The sequence below is a fragment of the Elephantulus edwardii genome, unplaced genomic scaffold (genome assembly GCF_000299155.1).
Source record: "Elephantulus edwardii isolate Elephantulus edwardi_28Jun2011 unplaced genomic scaffold, EleEdw1.0 scaffold00191, whole genome shotgun sequence".
Lineage (NCBI taxonomy): Eukaryota > Metazoa > Chordata > Mammalia > Macroscelidea > Macroscelididae > Elephantulus > Elephantulus edwardii.
Window position 1 is genome coordinate 3,471,375 of NW_006399941.1, and position 6,303 is coordinate 3,477,677.

A 6,303-nucleotide genomic window follows, 5' to 3' on the forward strand; every position below is an offset into this window, starting at 1 on the left:
TTATTTCTTGGATGTTTATTTCACTTATTTTTAAAATCCTGTCCCTCATAGTATCCATGTCATGACTTATATTCATGAAGATACCTTAAATAGAAGCACGATTATAAAGTAGTGGATTATTTTTTTAAACAAACATTACAGAATGTACTCATCTAAATATGTGTTGTACCTTTCAGTGCAATCACTTTAGAATGTCGTGCATGTATTCCACAAAAGGCAATATTATGTAATATATTTATTTGAGAAATTCTTTTTTTGGAATTAACTGGAGCATGCTATGTGAAAACCAAAATAGAATGGTAATTTCCTTAATTTAAAAGTAATACATGTTAATTCTAAAATGTTGACTTTTTTTTTTTTGGTCTTGTTTGCTACAGTTTCCCGAATTTTTATTTGTAATCCTAAAATCAAGAAATTTGCATGGATAACATTTATATATCTATTGTATTCCCAGTCTTTTTTCTTAGTTTGTGGTCTACTGATTAGAATCAATGATGATGAATCTTTATCCACAGAGTGTAATTTTGAGCTTTGGAATCTAATTGCAGTTGATTGAATTCAGCAAATATTCAGTAAGTGTCTCTCTGTGTAAGGAGCTGACTAACTAAAATGAAGAGGTTGAGACAATGACTTCAGGTTGGCTTTTTAAAGAGACTCTTATTTGGCATGAAAGGTGATGTTAAATAGAATGGAAAAAATTTTTTGAACAATTGCAACATCATTCAAATAGATGTACAGTGTCCTAAAAGGACAAATTAATGGTGATGATACAAAAACTTCTGTAATTCCTTAAATAATAATAATTTTAAAAAAAGAACGTGGTTCACGTTATATGCTGAATAAAACTATTTAGGGTGACCAGTAGCAACCATCGTAGCTCAGAAACTAGCATGATAAGGCAAAAATATCGATTACCAAGGTAAAAATACATACAACCCTCAAAATGGATTACATCTCAACATCAACAAAACAAAATCTTGGGGGAAAAAAACCCCAAAACCACTGGACCAATAGGCAACATCATGGTAGATGAAAAGATTGAAGCTGTCAACAACTTCATTTTACTTCATTTGCACGTGTGGTAGGAGCAGTCAGTGAATAAAAGAAATGCTTTGCATTTGGAAAATCTGCTGTCAAAGATCTTGCCAAAATACTAAAAATCAAAGATATCAATTTAAAGATGTGCCTGATCCAAGCCATGATATTTTCAATTTCTTCCTATACATCTGAAAGTTGAACAATGACCAAGGATAGAGAACTAAAGAAGAATTAATGCCTTTGAATTGTAGTGGTGGCAAACATATTAATTATAGCATGTGAAAAACGATAAATTCAAATTTTATGAACTTTGTGTGTAAACCAGTATAAAAGAAAAATATAAGAAAATATACCATGGGCTATCAAAAGAACAAACAAATCTTTCTTGGAGGAAGAGCAGTTAAGGACAAAGATGGAGAAACTTCATCTCACACACTTTGGGATGTTATCAGGAAGGATCAGACCTTGGGAAAAAGACATCATGCTGGGAAAGACAGAGTGTCGGAGGAAGAGAGGCAGATCCTCAATGAGATGGACTGACAGCTACTGAAACAATGGGCTTGAGCATGGCAGAGATCGTGAGGATGACTTAGGATTGGGCAGGGTTCCCATCTATCGTTCCCTACAAGTCGTGGTTGACTTGATGATGCTTCACAACAACAAGATAACAAATAAGTATATCCTAGCTTGGTTGGATCAGTCCCAGTTGCGTGCTGTTCTGAAGTCATTAGTAGTAGTGACCCTTTCCTTGCCAAAGAAGGTTGCCTTGGCGGATAAATTAATGACTATCCTAAAAATTAGGGAGCTCGGCTGTCCTGGTGGATAAGGAGTTGCACTGATACCTCAAGGAAGACAATTCAAATCCATCATCTGCTCTCATATGCAATATATAGCCTCTCAAAACCCACTGGAGCTTTCCCCCACATGCCTCCTCGTCCTTAAGAACAATGATTTAATTGTTGTTAGGCGTTGTCAAGTTGGTTCTTACTCATAGTAAGAGTGGAAGAGAATAAAGCACTGTATGATTCTGCACTGCCTTCATGGTACTTGCTGTATTTGAGTCCATTATTGTAGCGATTGGGTCCATTCATCCCACTGAGCGTCCTCCTCTTTTTCACTGACCCTCTATCAAGCATGATGGCCTTCTCCAATTACTAGTCTGTTCGATAACATGCTCAAAGTATAGGAGATGAATTCTCATCCTTGCTTCTAAGGAGCGTTCTGGCCATACTTATTCTTCACTAACACCATAATTGAAATACATTAATTCTTTCTCAGTCAAATTTTTACATAATTTTATAATTGTTGCTTTAGTTGTTGTATATGACCAGTTGGAACTGATGTGTAGCTGACTCTCCAGCAGGTTTTCAAAGGCAGTTAATCACACAGGAGGAAATTTTCCAACTCTCTTTCTTGGAGCAAGTGGTGGATTTGAGTCACATGACTTTGGGTTGGCAACACAACTCCTTATCACTAAGCCCCCTGAGCTCTCTTACTTAGTTCATTAGTTAGGCAACTTGGTCTTCTTGTAAGTGTGGTCTAATTTTTTTCATCTTTTTTCTTTTCTTCTATTTTTGAAACCATGTGTACTATCGAGCTGCTTGTGACTCACAGCAACCCTATGTGCAATAGCTCTGAACCTTGCTGTATATTGAACCAATTTCATTATCTCTGACACACCTACCTCCATTCTCCAGTCTCTGAGTCAATTCATCTCATCTAGAGTCTTCTTCTCTAGGCGCTGCCCCTCCACCCTTCCAGACCTGATGTCCTTCTCCAAGGACTGGGGCCTCTTGGTAACATGCCCATAGTATGTCAGACAGAGCTTCAGAACCTGGCCAGGAGCAACCTGATTTCACCATTTCCAGGACAGACCTATTTGTTCTCTTGGAAGTCCATGATATTCAATACTGTTCTCCAATAGCACAACTCAAATGCATCAATTCTTCTATAATCCTTCAACATTGACCAGCTCTCAGATGCATAGCAAGTAATTGCGAAGACCATGGTTCACCTTATCTCTAGACTGACATCATTGCTCTTCGGTATGCTGGAGAGGTCCCCAACAGCAGATTTTCCCAATGCAGTTTGATATCTTTTGATTTCCTGGCTGCTGCTCCCAAGAGTGTTGATTGTGTAGCCAAGCAAACTGAAGCTCTTAACAATCTCAATCTCTTTACCATCTATCATGATTCTGCCAATTGCCCTAGTGGTGAGAATATTTGTTTTCTTTATGTTGAGCTTCAATTCATATTGAAGGCTGCAATCCCTGACCTTCTGTAGCAACTGCTTCAGGTCTTCCTCAGTATTGTAAAGCAAGGTCGTGTTATTTGGATAACACAGGTTATTGATGAGTCTTCCTCCAATCCTTATGCCACATTCGTACTCACAGAGCTGGACCACCCAGCTGATCAACTCTGCATATAGATAGATACACACTCTAATTTCCTAAGAGACCTAAATGCCTAAAATAATTTTAACAAACAGATGCTGCTCTGGATGTGCTCACCAGGTTGTGACAAGAAATCTGGAGGGCAACTACCTGGCTAACTGACAGGAAGGAATCCATGTTTATTCCCATTCTAAAAGAAGTGACCCAGCAGAATGTGAAAATTACCAAACAATGCCTCTGGGAACTCTATGAACTTTGAGAAACAATAGTTATAGAAAGGCTTCAGGTCTTTTGTTCATAGGGTGGCTAGGCATCATTCTCGACTTGATGGCAACCAACAACAACAAAAACAACATCACTAATATCACACACTAGTAAAATCCTGCTGAAGATTGTCCAGAAATGACTGGAATAATACACTGACAGAGAACTAACAGAAATACAAACTGGGGTTAGAAGAGGCCGTGGTACTAGAGACATCATCACCAATTTCAGATGGTTCTTGGCAGAAAGCAAGAGTATCAGAGGGATATCTGTGCTTCATTTACTATGCAAAGGCTTTAGATGGTGTGAATCACAGCAAATTTTGGCTAACCTTGAGGAAAATGGGAATCCCAGAACACTTGATTGTGCTTATGTGAAACCTATACTTGGACCAGGAAGCAGACCTCAGAACAGAGCAGGGAAATGTTGTATGTTTCAAAATCAGGGAAGGAATGCGTCAGGGATGCATCCTGTTTCCATAACTTTTCAATCTATATGCAAAACTGATCATTCAGGAAGCAGGGCTTTTTGAGGAGGAATGTGGCATCAAGACTGGAGGAAGACTCATCAACAACCTACATTATGCAGATGACACAATCTTGCTTGCTGAAACTGAGTAGGACCTGAAGCTCTTGCTGCAAAGGATTGTAGTCTTCAATATGGATTAAAGCTCAATATCAAGAAGACAAAGATTCTCACCACTGGGCTAATTGCCAGCACCATGATGGATGGAGAAGAGATTGAGGTTATTAACAATTACAGTTTGCTTTGCTCCACAATCAACACTCTTTGCAACAGCAGTCAAGAAATCAAAAGATGAGTTACATCAAGAAAATCTGCTGTTGGAGACCTCTCCAGAGTACTGAAAAAGAAACGATGTCAGTCCAAAGACTAAGGTGCACCAGGCCATGGTCTTTGCAATTACTTACTATGCATCAGAGAGCTGGATAATGACTAAGGATGACAGAAGAAGAATTGATGCCTTTAAGTTGTGGTGCTGGACAAGAGTCTTAAACACGGACTTCCAAGAAAACAAGTAAGTCTATCTTGGAAAGGATGAAATCAAGTTTCTCCTTAGAGGCTATGATGTTGAAGCTCTGTCTCACATACTTTGTGTACTTGTTCTTGGAGAAGGACATCATGCTCAGAGGGGTGGAGGGACAGCACATGAGAGGGAGACCCCAGACGAGATGGATTGATACAGAAACTTGGGTAATGGGGGTTGGTGTGTCAGAATTAGTGAGACTGGCTCAGGAAAAAGCAGGCTTCAGAGCTGCTGTACATAGGGTCACTATGGGTTGCAGGTGACTCAGTGTCACATAACAATAACAATATGTTCAATTTGATTTATCAAAGAAAAGTATATTAAAGGAATAAATTACCAGTAGCAAAAATCAGTAAGAGTGTCGTGAGATGAGTACTCTATGAGACTGAAGTTATTAAAATCCTTAAAAGTCATGTGATCACAGGTCTCATAAATTTGGTGGTTACAACTGTGAGCTTTGAAGCCTCTTAGTTATCTAGTACTGAAGTAATAGAAACACCACAAGTGGATAGCTTTACTCAATATGTTTATTCTGCCACAGTATAGGAGGCTTAGGTTCAATTTCACATCGCTGGTTAACAGGAGGCTTCTCTTTTCGCCACTTTCCAAGTAAGAGTTTTGTCTTCTTTAAATAATCACAAATGTTGGCATTTCTTGACTATCTAGCCATGTTTTGGCATCAATACCCCCCTTAGTCTAGCAAGTTCCCAGTGCAGGGTTATTGGGTAAAAAGGACATCTTCCAGGTCCAGCTCATCTTTCTTGATGCTACTCTGGTCTCTCCTGCTCGGCAGTCTTCTCTCTTTATTTTCTGAAAGGTGAGGAATATACCCAACCAGGTGAATTGACAGTGACTGCTGCGATGGGCTCGTGTGTGTCAGGAAGTATGAGGATGGCGCAGGACAGGACTGGGTTCAGATCTTTTGTTCAGAGGGTCGCTGAGTTATGCTCGACTCAATGGCACCTAACAATAACAACAATAACATCACCACCAACAAAAAACGGGCAGGTGATCTTCTGGAGAAAATAATCTTACTTCTGATCTGCTCTGTGACCTGAGTGAGGGCATTTACCATCCTATTACCTTTAAACTGAATGACTGATAATAGATAAACAGATCACATCACAGTGATAGATAAATACATTACTACATGAAACTACTGAGAATGATATTGTTGTTGTTAAGTCCTGTCCAGTTATAGAAGACTCCTAGAGACCCAAAGAAACAAAGATTTGAACACTTGTATAATTTTCAATGTTTCTCCACATTCATAGAGATTCCAGAGGCAAGCTATTTTGGAAGTGGAAGCCACCCCTGCTTCCAAGCTTGTTTTAATTGGGGAGCTCCACCAAACACTGTCTACCATGAGTAACCATTATCACATTTGACACATCAGTGTCACAGGGTTTAGCATCATAACAACCATGAGTTACTGAAATGTTTTAGAAGAACACAATTTAATGCATGATAGAACCAGATTATTTGAGAGAAATGAAGCTGGAGATAGAATGATAGAGTTCTGCACATTCAATGATTTATTCATTGCAAATGCCTTTTATAAGAA